The following is a 12,866-nucleotide window of genomic DNA, read 5'->3' as shown; positions in this document are numbered from 1 at the left end:
TTGGATTTAAAATGTCGGTGACTGATTGAAGTAGAGGAGAGGAAGGAAAGACCCCCTGATGTCTGAATGGATGGTTGTATCAACTGTAGAGATGAAAAATAATGAAGAAGAATAAGTAGGTTTAAGAGATAAGATAATTTTTGTTTGGATCTTTTGAGTTAAGCAGTATCTGTATGTTGTTTAGGCAAATATGTACAACAGGAAGTTGTATATATCAGTCTGAAACTCAGTGGAGATAGAATCTCTCATGAGAGAGTTTTGGGCGAGAATATAGATTTGAGAGGTGTCAGGAGATGACAAAATGACATAAACAGGCTTTCTCCACATGATGGGAAAGGAGCCCAGTGTGAAAGAAAATGAAGTCATTATAACAACGGCCTTACAGTGGGATCTGAAGAAAATTGTACTGACACCTGCTGAAGGGGAAGCCACAGAATGTTCCAGTAGATTTGGATAACAACTGAAGTCAGCATCCACTGGCCATGAGTATCTCTTAGTTGGGAATACTCTAATTAACTGACCAATCTGAATGGGTTTGCAATTTCGGATTTTTGCCGACTCAATAAACTGACTCCAAAAACAAATCTTTGTGAAAATCTCTTGCAAACAAACTCTCCTGCATCTACCTTACGGGACACTATTCAGGGCTGCTTTGATTCAGTGTACCTTCTTTGTTTCACAAATAAATACTATTTCCTTTGACTTCTGTGACAATCCTTTTTTTTTTTTTTTCAGTTAACAATCTATAGATGATAGATAAATGATAGATAGATGGTAAATGAACAAGTAGGTAGATAGATATACTTTAATAGATGTTTTGTTAATAATATCCTTAGTGCCTGGAATAATATCTGGTATTGGGTAGTACACAATGAGTAATTTCTGAGTAATTACGAGAAAATTTAAAGTTGTGATAAGAGATGTGTAGGCTCAGGGAAAGATACTAAGAATGAGCAGTAGAGAACTGGGTTGAGGTGGAAAAACGTCAGTATTTAAGGTGTAAGCCAAGGACTGTAAGATAATAAAGAAAAGGAATATACAGAAGTGTGAAGAAAACTGAGTAAAAGACGATATTATGAAAATTAAGAAAGAATAAAATTAAGGAAACAAAGAGGACCATCAGTTGTTTGTTTGGTTGGTTGAGACGGAATCTCACTCTGTCGCCCAAGCTGGAGCGCAGTTGAGCCATCTCGGCTCACTGCAAGCTCCGCCTCCCGGGTTCAAACAATTCTCCAGCCTCAGCCTCCTGAGTAACTGGGACTACAGGCGTCCGCCACCACGCCCGACTAATTTTTATTTATTTATTTATTTATTTTTGTATTTTTAGTAGAGACAGGATTTCACCGTCTTAGCCAGTTAGGATGATCTCGATCTCCTGATCTCCTGATCTGCCGGCCTCAGCTTCCCAAAGGGCTGGGATTGCAGGCGTGAGCCACTACACCCAGCCAGGACCATCAGTTTTATTCCACTATTGACTTACTTCATTCATATTACATTGATGGAGGGGTCAACTGAACGGAGGTCGAACTAGAAGGGGTTACTTGGCTCCACTCTAAAATTTGATTTATAAATGCTGAATCTTATGATGACCGTAACTGGGCACCGTTCCCATCATGTGAAGAAAGCCTTTAAGAAAATGAAAGGAACACACAGAGGGAAGCAGAAAACAATCCACCTGGCTTAAAGCCTTATATCCAGCGGTACCCGAAAAACAATCTATAGTCTTGGGCTAATAAATTGCCCTTTTTGCATGAGATAATTTGAGATGAGTTTCTGTCGCTAATAATGAACATAATCCAAATTAACACAATGCCTATTCTGGTAATGTTTAAGACATCCATCTAGTTCCTCAAATCCCTCCTTTCCCCTTCTTTCTTTCATATTCTTTCAATCCTCCCACCAAAATATTTTTTAACTCGTATCACTTAATATGTCCACTGTTTTACCCCAAGTCAGGCCAAAATTATTTCTTATCTACCTCTAAGATAACACAATTGTGTCTTAACTGTTCCTCTTGTTTTCACACTTATTTCCTTCCAATACTTTCAACATAGCAGCTTGTAAACTTTTTAAAACTTGAATTAATATTGCCCTTATTTTTGCTTGAAAATTTTAACAGCTCTCCATTGTACTTATCCTGTTCTATTGTCCACTTACAACTTGGCCCCTGCCAATTTCTCCATTCTTACCATGTTCGTTACTCCCCCTTGCTTCCCCTATATTATAAAATCCTTCCCTGATTTAGACACTTTTCTTTTCTTTTTTTCCTCTCTCTCTTCTATCTGGATTTTGTTGTTGTTGTTGTGCTGATTCTCATCTTTGAAGTCTTAGGTTAAATGTCACTTTCTAAAACAAATCTCTAAAACACTGTCTAATTTCTCAGCACCTAACTCTCCTTTCTATGAATTTACTGTGTAAATACGTTGTTGATTACCTATTACTTTTTCTTGTTTTTTCCCTTTTGTGTATTTTTTTTAATTGGCTATTCATACATCTCCATAGAATTATAATGTCCACAAAGAAAGGAACCATGTCTCTTGTTTTCACGTTTTTATACCCAGTGCCTACTCAGTGTGTGTAGAGGGAAAAATAATAATGATGTTTATCTTACTAGATTTGTAATAATTCATTGAATTCAGTAGCTATAGCCTGAGAGAACACAGAAAATAAAAGAAAGCCTGTTTTTAAATATGACATGTAACTGCCAAATAAAACTGCCTCATACTCTAATTTGGCTACTTGAAGTATCAAGTTATAAACATTTGATAAAATTTCTGTCTTTTTGAGTGAATGCGGGACATTCAACATTATGTACTTTTGTATTAACCACTAAACAGTTGTGGAAATAAACTTAACAAAAAAGCAAGCGATTTTTTTTAATTCTTGCCAATATATTATTTTAAAAATCTCTGTATAACATTTATCCCTCAAGTTCAGTTGGATGTTGTTGTTATTTCAAACGTAGATCTATGTGTAAGGAAAATGATTGATTTGAAAGCAACATTAACTATAGTAGAATTTGATATTCAAAACAAAACAATGTTTAAAAAGACAAAACAGAACAAAAGCCAAAACATGGCTATTTTTTAAGGCATGAAAGTTTGTGATTGAAATGTAATATATCTTAATTCATCTGAGCCTCTTATTTGGCAACTTTCTAGGATCTTAATAGAATATTTGTATTTGGTTCTTCAGAACACGTATATCTATCTTATATATTATAAATTAATATATATTTATATGTATATTTATTATACATGTGTTTATACATAATATCTAAATGATATTTATGTAGTATATACAAAAATATATAAATTTATTATGAGAAATTGGCTCACACAATTATGGGACCGGTTAGTCCTCCCGTCTGTGCGCTGCAAGCTGGAAACACCAGAAACCTGTTGGGATAATTCAGTGTGAGTCTGAAGGCCTGAGAACCAGAGAACTGATGATGTAAATCCCAGTCCTAGGCCAGAGGAAGATGAAATTAGATGTTCCAGCTCAACAGTGAGACAGGAGAAAAAGGAAGAAATTTCTCCTTTCTTTGCCTTTTGTCTTATTCAGGCCCTACAAGGATTGGATGATTCTGAAGCACATTGAGGAGAGCGGTGAACACCAGAGTCTACACATTCAAATGCTAATCTCACCAAAAAAAGCCTTCAGAAACACACTCAGAAACAACGTTTAATCTGGGAATCCCATATCCCACTCAAACTGATACATAAAGTTAATCATCACAAAGTGCGACCAGAAACTTCCACACTTTGAAGACATGGACCTATGAGAGAATATAACTTCACTAACTTAGGTCTACAGGTCTTTATCCTCCTTTAACCAAGTTCACCCCCAACCCACTGATTTTAATTCATCTTTCTTACTAACCCCACTGATTTTAATTCAGCAAATCTTTATGAACATCTATTATGGGCTAAGCATATTATAAGTGTTGAGAACAGAAAGCACATTAGAAGTACTATTTGTGTTCAAGGAATTTCTTATCTGTTTTAGGGAGATTACAAGATAAAGAAAAGTGAACCACTTAAGTGCTAACTTGTATAATACGGATTAATGACATAAAGGTGAGTTGCAACAGCCAAGGAGGCTGCACTTTCGAAAAGACAGCTAGGTTTGGGCAAATCAGAAAACATGGAAGATTAATGGCACTCTGTGAATTAAGAATATTTGGAAGGTTCTGAGGGGAGATTGCCCCTGGAACATACATTCAAAGTGGAGCTGCTGACCATAATAGAACAGAAATGTGCCCACCAGCTCTAAAGCAAAATTAAAATAGTGTCCTTGCCTCAGGTGGGAAAATACTCTAGTGAATGAATAAATGATGATAGTTATAGATTTTCTGTTTGAGTAAAGGATGGATAAATTACTCAATAAGCAGCCTGTCTATAGAAAAAGCCTGGTTTCTTATCACATTTCCTCCTTACAGAGAGACAAGCATTTGCATAGAAATGAATCGATTTGAGAAAGGGCAGAGAAGGGGAAGCAACAGAGAGAGCTGGTGAAGCAGGCTAGAGAGTGCAGAGGAAAAGATCCTCCTGGATTTGTTTAATAAGACTCTATTCCACTTACGGTATGCCATTGGTAATTTAACTCAAGTGGCCACCTCCCATCTATGTCATTTTAGATAAGAAAGAGAAAATATGATTTTAAAAGGAGAGTAATGACTATTTTGTATCTATGAATCATTTATCATATGAAGTCTTAATAGAAAAGTTATGTGCATTGCTACTTTAAAATAAGTGGACCATATACATTTTAAGAAACTTAAGACAGATCCTGAAAATAGAAATTTCTTTTATGTAAAATCTAAGTGTTTTTTGTTTCATTTCTTGTTGTTTTTTATTTTCAAGATTTCCACTAAAACTATTTCAAAGGACACCTATTTTCTTTTTCTATCCAGCATTTCTAATTGGAAATAAAGCTGTGCCACTTTAGAATTTATATTTGATAAGATCAATTATTCTGGGCCTCTCTTCCCTTCTCATTTTTATTCTTAAATAAACACAGGAGTTTGTTATTGTATCCCCAAGACATTATTATCTAATGGTTTTAAAGAATGTTTGAAAAAAGACTCAGATAACTTTGGAAGTGCTGGAATAAGCAAAATAAAATATATCATTTATGTAGCATCTGTTCATTTAGTAAAATATGCTAATTCACATTTTGAATCTTTAGAAAGTAGTATATTATCAAAATATTTTTCAAAATTCTAGATTTCGAAACTTTTTGAGAGAATTCTTAAAGAGCTAGCGTTCTGCAAAATATACTACTTAACCTGCTATATTAGGAAAGAGACATAATGACACTAGTTTCTGTCTTAAAATGCTAATTTCTATCACTGAGAACTGCTTGTGAAACACTTCAGGTTTTGAAAATATTCTTCACAAATTTGATTTTCTAATTTTGTTTCTGAGCTTTCACCAAAAGTAGCTAGCACATTGCTTTACTCATCATAGACAAAACCTAGTGAATAAGAAACTATGTAGCGTTTAAACATCTGTTGAATGTCAATCTACGGCTGATCTTTTATGAATTTTCTTCTAGTTTCCTAACTGAACTTTCAATTTATGTGTGTGTGTGTGTGTGTGTGTGTGTGTGTGTGTTATCCTAGAGATACAGTCTTACTCTGTCACCTAGGGCAGTGGCATGATCATAGTTTATTGCAATATCTGAAACTCCTGGACTCAAGCCCTTTCCTGTCTCAGCCTCCTGAGTACCCAGGACTACTGCGTATGCCCCCACACCTGGATAATTATTTTATTTTTATTTTTGTAGAGACTGGGTCTCACTCTGCCCAGGCTGTCAATGTATTTGTTAATTGAAGCTTGGTGTAGACTGAATTGTGTCCCCTCCCCTGCAATATTCATATTTTAAAACCTAACTCCTCAATATGACTGTATTTGGGATAAAAGGCCTTTAAGAAGGTAATTAGGTTGAATTAATTCACAAAGGTGGGGCATTAATTCAATAGGACTAGTGTCCTTTTAAGAAGAGGAAGGGACACCAGCAGTGTCTATGCAGGGAGGAAAGGCCATGAGAGGAAGCTGTGAGAAGGCAGCCATCTGCAAGCCAGGAGGAGAAGCCTCTCAGAAACCAACCCTGCTGAACCAGTGACTTGGGACTTCTGGCCTCCAGAACCCTGAGAAAATAAATTTCTGTTGTTTAAAACACCTAGTCTGTGGTATTCTGAACGGCAGCCTGAGGAGACTAATATAAAGTTTTTATTTTAAATGTACTTTAAAAATCCATTACGTGGTTCTTGAAGTGCCAAAACCTTTTACTGCATCAGTCTACTTTAGTCCTGGGAGAAGGGGCCTGAAAAAAACTAAAGAAGATAATATCTGCAATTCAAATTGTGAAAACCAAGACTCAGGTAATTTATATGAACCCAGGTCTTCTGTTGAAATCCCAAGGTCTTTTATTACTGTAGACATGCAGCTTTCTCATGCTCTTTGTGTCCTATTTAAATATCTCTTTGTTATTTCCCTATCTTGTTTTGTAATTTTGGATGGCCCTGTTTAACTGTCTCCCTCCTAGGTTAATATTAACTTGCTGGGTTAGGATTTTACACTCAAAGTAGTTTTGTCCTAGAACTCTGAAGTTCCACTTTGTTACCTATTGACAAATTGATTTATTGATTTAACAAATATTTAATGAGCTTTTACTATGTACTAGTCATTGGGAATACAGAGTTGAGTAAGAAGCACCTGTTCTCTAAGACGTTCACATTCTGTTAAAGAAGGCAGATAATAAACAAATTGGGTCAGGTGGTAATAAGTACTACAAAAAAAATAAAGTAAATGTTTAGTGAGTGAATACATGTGTGGAGGGGCAAGAGGAAGGTGCTTTATATGTGATGATCATAAAGGATGTCTAAGGAGACATTTATGTCAGAGAGCATTTGATCAGACATTTGGCCTTCTTTTGAAGAAATAAAGAAGGGAGCCAGGTGAAGGTGTGGGCAAATGGATTATAAACTCCAGCAACAGGGACTTCCTTAGCCTAGTGGTTTCCAAACTTCTCTGACCCTAACAATCCCCTGGGAGCTTAAAAAAACATTCTGATACCACGGTTGAATGCCTGACCAAATGCATTTAGAACTCTAGGGAGTAGAAATCAAACATCAATACTTTAATGTCTCTGCAGGTGTTTCCAATACTCAGCCAAGGTTGAAAATCACTGTGTTAGATATTAATTAACTTAGTTTGTTCCAGAATCTAAAAGATGTTCAATGTAGATAAAGAGTGAAAGGGAAAGAAAGATCAATAAAAGATATATTGTAGGTCATAATGCATTCTTTGATTCTTTGGGATTTTATTTTGGATGTAAAGCCATCAGGAGTTTTGAACAGAAGGCATTAGGTGATCTTATTTGCACAAGATAATTTTGCCTGGATAGTAAGGAATTGACTACAGGTGGATTAGGAGAATAGACACCAGTAAACACATATGGATGCTATGAGGAAAAAAAATTATCCTTGAGTGATAAAGATAAAGGTAGAAACCATGTTTAAATGAAAGATAATATTAAGCTGATTTTTTTTTTGTTGTTGTTAGATTGCTTGTGTTTTCTTACAAGATGTTTTTAGAATAATATTTTAATTGTTGGTGTATTAGTCTGCCAGGGCTACCATAATAAAATACCACAGAGTTGGTAGCTAAAATAACAGAAATTTATTTTCTCACAGTTCTAGAGGCTAGAAGTCCAAGATTAAGGTGTGGGCAGGTTTGATTTCTTCTGAACCCTCACTCCTTGTCTCACAGATGGCTGCCTTCTCACTGTGTCCTCACATTACCTTTCTTTTGTGACGGACCATCACTGATGTCTTTTTTTGAATCTTAATCTTCTATTTTTAGAAGAACACCAGTCGTATTGAATTAGGGTCTACTGGATGGCTTCATTTTAATTTAATAACTTCTTCAAAACCCCATTTTCAAATACAGTCACTTTCTAGAGTACTGGGTATTAGGACTTCAACATAGGAATTTTTGGGAAAACACAATTAACATTAACATTTGATGTTCTGAGATTTCACCATTGCTTCACATGGTTTTTAAACTATAGACTCATTCCTTTTTTGTTAATGGAAGTGTTATTTTTTACTACATTATTACCATGTTTTACTCTATTCCATGTATTCCTCTTCTCCTTCTGGAACTCATTTTAGACAGATATTGGAACCTATGAATCTGTACTTCGTTTCTCATCACTTACACTTCCCTCTCATTAGCATTCACCCCTGTAGTCTGAGACAATATCTTAATAGATTTCTAGCCTAGTAATTTATACTTCAACGATACCCATTCTGCTATTTAGACTAGTGTTTCCAGTGTAGGTGATCAACTTTTAAATGCCAAGACTTCTAGCAAATTTTTCATGGCTGCAATATCCCCTTAGCTGTTTCTGAAGGTATCAGTGATGCTTTATCTAAACTCTTTTGATTGCTTCATTAACTTTACTTCATTCCTCAGAACCTCAAATGCCTTTACCTTTGCAACAGTCTGCTTCAGAATCTATTTTACAATGTCTTCTTTCTCTTGTTTTTCTTTGGATCTGATACTACTTACTTTATTCAGGTATTGCTCATAACATTTGGAATACAATGACACTTTAAATTTTTTTATTTTCTATTATGGATTTATCCTCCATTGTGTGTACACATATGTTTGGTATAGAAAATACATGCATGTATGTAAATATATATGAAATCTTTTTTCTTATTTCATGAAATTTTGGATGTACAGGCATATTACAGCATTAGTACACTTTGTCATCTTGAGCAAATCTATTATTTTGGAAAATCTTTGCATCCCAATCTTCTGTTCTTAGAATATTTATTTAATATTTTGTACTTATTGTTAATTTGTTTGTTCCATAATGAACTCTTTATTTATAGAAACTACCTCACTATTTTTCTTATTAAACCCTGCCAATTTTTATTTGAATACTATTCATATTTGTTTTTCTGAGTTTATTTTCAGTACTTACTTATAGAAATAATATCAATATTTTATTCTATCAATGGGAATTTTCTATCCACAAATGTTTTGGCATTATTTGGTAATACATTCACTTCCCCCTTCTGTACTGAAGGTAATATCTGCTTAGAAAAGTACAATAGGAGCTTTGGGGTATGTTGAGCAAAATGTAAACTAATACTGTTAAGAATAGATTTATTTTAATCACTTTTAATATTGATTGAGTAACAAGCAATATAATATTAAATATTATTAGACAATAAGTGTTACAAAGATATGTGGATATGTGTAAAATATAGATTCAGTAATTTTATTAATTTTGCAGAATATATTGATTCTCTTAAGTAGAAACTACAAGAATGGAACAGATTATATACATATTTTACAGGAAGAACACAGGAAATATAGTCTACTTTTATGAATAAAGCTTCTTATATCCATGAAATATGAACTTGCTAAGAAAGTGAAAAGAAATAAGAATATTCTTAACCTTAAGTCTCAGTACAAGCCCTATAAGAGACTTGAAAATATCTTCTGTTACTCACCAAGTGATAATTTGGAAAGAGACAGTAAACAATGGCAGACTATGACAAGGAAGTTGAAAATGAGAGTTTTAATTCTGGCTATGCTTGTTACTAATTTGAGGAATTGAATATTATTTTCTAAACATGTTTGTTTTCTCTGTGTGTGTGTGTGTGTGTGTGTGTGTGTCTCCCTTGCTGTTACTCATTATAATTACTCTCCAGTTTTTATTTAATAAAAATTTTTAACACTTATTCTAAGGTTCTCTGCCAACTGGTTCTATCTCGAAGGTAAATAAACTCTGTCTTTTTTTATTTTTTTTCTCAAGGAGCCTATAGTCTTTAGGAGAGTTAGAGATGTAAACCAATATATCTGGGTGCTAGAACTCTTCTCTTTCCTTTGTTAAGGTTTATCTACAAATATTACTTATCGATAGAGACAGGAAGAGTTTAAAAACCCATTGAACCAAGTACCTCTCCAGTTGTTCCTTCACCAGTAGGTTAGGTACATACTATCCCTTGATGTCTGCTAGCCATCCATAGATGCTCCCTGAGTCCCATACTTTAACTTTACAGTGATGGTATTGCTACTGCTACTACCTGATTTTATAGGGAGCAGAGGGATTCTCTTACTGTTTTGAACATTGCTGATATATATATATATATATGTGTGTGTGTGTGTGTGTGTGTATATATATACATATATAATCATCTTAGTCTGTTTTGTGTTGCTATATACCTGAGACTTACTAATTTACAAATAAAAGAGATTTATTTTTTATAGTTCTGAAGGCTGGGAAGTACAAGATTGAGGAACCTACATGTGGCAAGATGTTGCATAATATCATGGCGGAAAACAGAAGGGCAAGATTGCTCAAGCAAGGACAAGACAGGCCCAAACTCACTTTTATAGAAAACTCACTGCCATGATACTAAACCATTCCCAACATAATGGCATTAACCCATTCATGAAGGCAGAGCCCTAACAACCTAATCACCTCTTATTTGGCCCCAGTTCCCAACACTATTGCACTGGAACTTTAGGAGGAACATTCAAACCATAACAGAACTATCTAACATAGTCAAACTCATAGAAATAGAAAGTAAAATGGTGGTTGCCAGGGGCTGGGGGGAGGAGGAAATGGAATTGTTAAACAGGTATAGAGTTTCCGTTTTGCAAGATGAAAAGTTCTGAATATCTATAGCACAATAATGTGAATGTACATTACTGATCTAATACAGTTCTAAACTCTTTTTTTCCTAAAATTAATGTGACCCTGATACTTTTGAAGGTTTAAGTTGTTATTTATTAAAGGAATTTGAAATTTTGATGGTTGTTTAAAGACTATACAGAATGGATATGAGGGGTAGTAGGACATTGGGTATGATGTCTCTGAGATAGCTACTTTACCATAATGTGAAAGTACGGAACCTCACTGCCTAGGCCTGATAGGCAAGGAAATTGAAAGAAACTGATTTTCCTATTCTATCACTACCTTCTTACACTATTTTATGTAACATTTTTTTCCTTTCCCATATACTGAAAACTCTTGGGAAAAACAAAACCCACAAACTAAAAAATACCTCATAGTCTTTCCACATTATTGCAGAGGAAAAGGATATTATTTCAGTCCACTGGTTTATCAGGAAAGGCATTGCGTTTGTGTGTGTGTGTATGTGCATGCCTGCGCATTTGCATGCATACATTTATACATGCTCTAAACTATAATGTTACGGGTGAAGAGAATTATCGAGAAGACAAGTAAGATATTTGGCTGATATTGACACTGATTTTACATTGATATATAAAAAAATCAAACATATCTACTCAAGGGAGGGCAAAATTCCTTTCCAAACATTTCATTTTGTTTCATTGAAAAATACATATCCCTGTGATTAATATGACATTGGCTTTATTTCTTATGAACTAGTATTCCGGCCTTATATTGTTAATTTATGCTTTTTTTTTCCTCTGGCTTATATTAGAAAACATTCTTGTGATTAAGACCCATGTTCAAGTCTTCTTTCCTCATCGGAGTGAAGGCATGGCAGAGGGTGTAAGGACAACCTTAGCTCACTTTCTCACTAAAATCATTGTAAGATATAATAAGTTTAATAATGTAGCTATATTGTAGGCACAGAGTAGCGATAAATCTACTTGTGAGAGTCAGGGAAACCTTACTGAGCAAAATCTTTACGTATATATAGAAATATTTTAGGAGATAAAAGGCATAATCAAGGAAGTATAAGATTATATTCTTTAATAATTATTTTGTGTTAAAGTGGCAAAAATGTGACTCAAACTAGCTTAAGATAAAAAAAGATGCATTGACTCACATAACTGAAAAAATCCAGTATACACAAAATGTTTACTCAGAGCTTGTTCTCTTGTATGTGACATCCTTGTGTGGGTTAAATTCTTGAATGAGTTTATTTGTTTTTTCCTGTGGTGGAAAGAGGTTCCTGGTGGCTTCAGTCCTATAGTTCTTACATCTTGGGATCTTACTGAAAAGAGTTCTCTTCTCTTACGTTATCAATATATCAATATGAAAAATATTTTCATGAAACACTGGCCCTTTGGGGCCACATGATATATTAGTTTCCTATTGCTGCTTGCTATGGTCTGATTTTTTTTTATCCTCCCAAACTTTATATGTTGAACGTAACCCCAAAGGTGATAATATTAAGAGGTGAGAACTTTGAGATGCGATGAGGTCATGAGGGCACAGCCTTCATGAATGGGATTAGTGCTCTTACAAAAGAGACCCCACAGAGCTTGCTAGTCTCCTTCACCATGTGAGAATACAGCAAGAAGGTACCATCTATAAGGAAGTGGGCCTTCACCAGACACTGAGTCAGTGTCAAAGCCAGCACCTTGATCTTGGACTTTCCAGCCCCCAGAACTGTGGGAAATACATTTCTCTTGTTTATAACATAATATGGTATATACTTTATCTTATAAGGTACAAATAAGGTACTTTTTATTATATCAAAGCAAATGGACTAAGAAATTGCTTTAACAAATTATCAAAAACAGTAATTTTTGGTAGTTTGTTACCAAAAATTTGGTAATCAGTTTCTTTCAATTTCCTTGCCCACCAGGCCTAGGCAGTGAGGTTCCGTACTTTCACGTTATGGTAAAGTAGCTATCTCAGAGACATCGTATCCAACGTCCTACTACCCCTCATATCCACTCTATATAGTCTTTAAACAACCATCAAAATTTCAAATTCCTTTAATAAAAGTGTGCTGGCTTAAAACAGCACACACATATTATGTACAATTCTGGAGGTCAGAAGTTTTAAATGGGTTTCATTGGTCTAAAATCAAGGTGTCAGGAGGACACCTTCTT

Source organism: Piliocolobus tephrosceles, chromosome 1, assembly GCF_002776525.5.
Source record: "Piliocolobus tephrosceles isolate RC106 chromosome 1, ASM277652v3, whole genome shotgun sequence".
In the NCBI taxonomy this organism is placed as follows: domain Eukaryota; kingdom Metazoa; phylum Chordata; class Mammalia; order Primates; family Cercopithecidae; genus Piliocolobus; species Piliocolobus tephrosceles.
Note: the sequence above shows the minus strand (reverse complement) of the source record.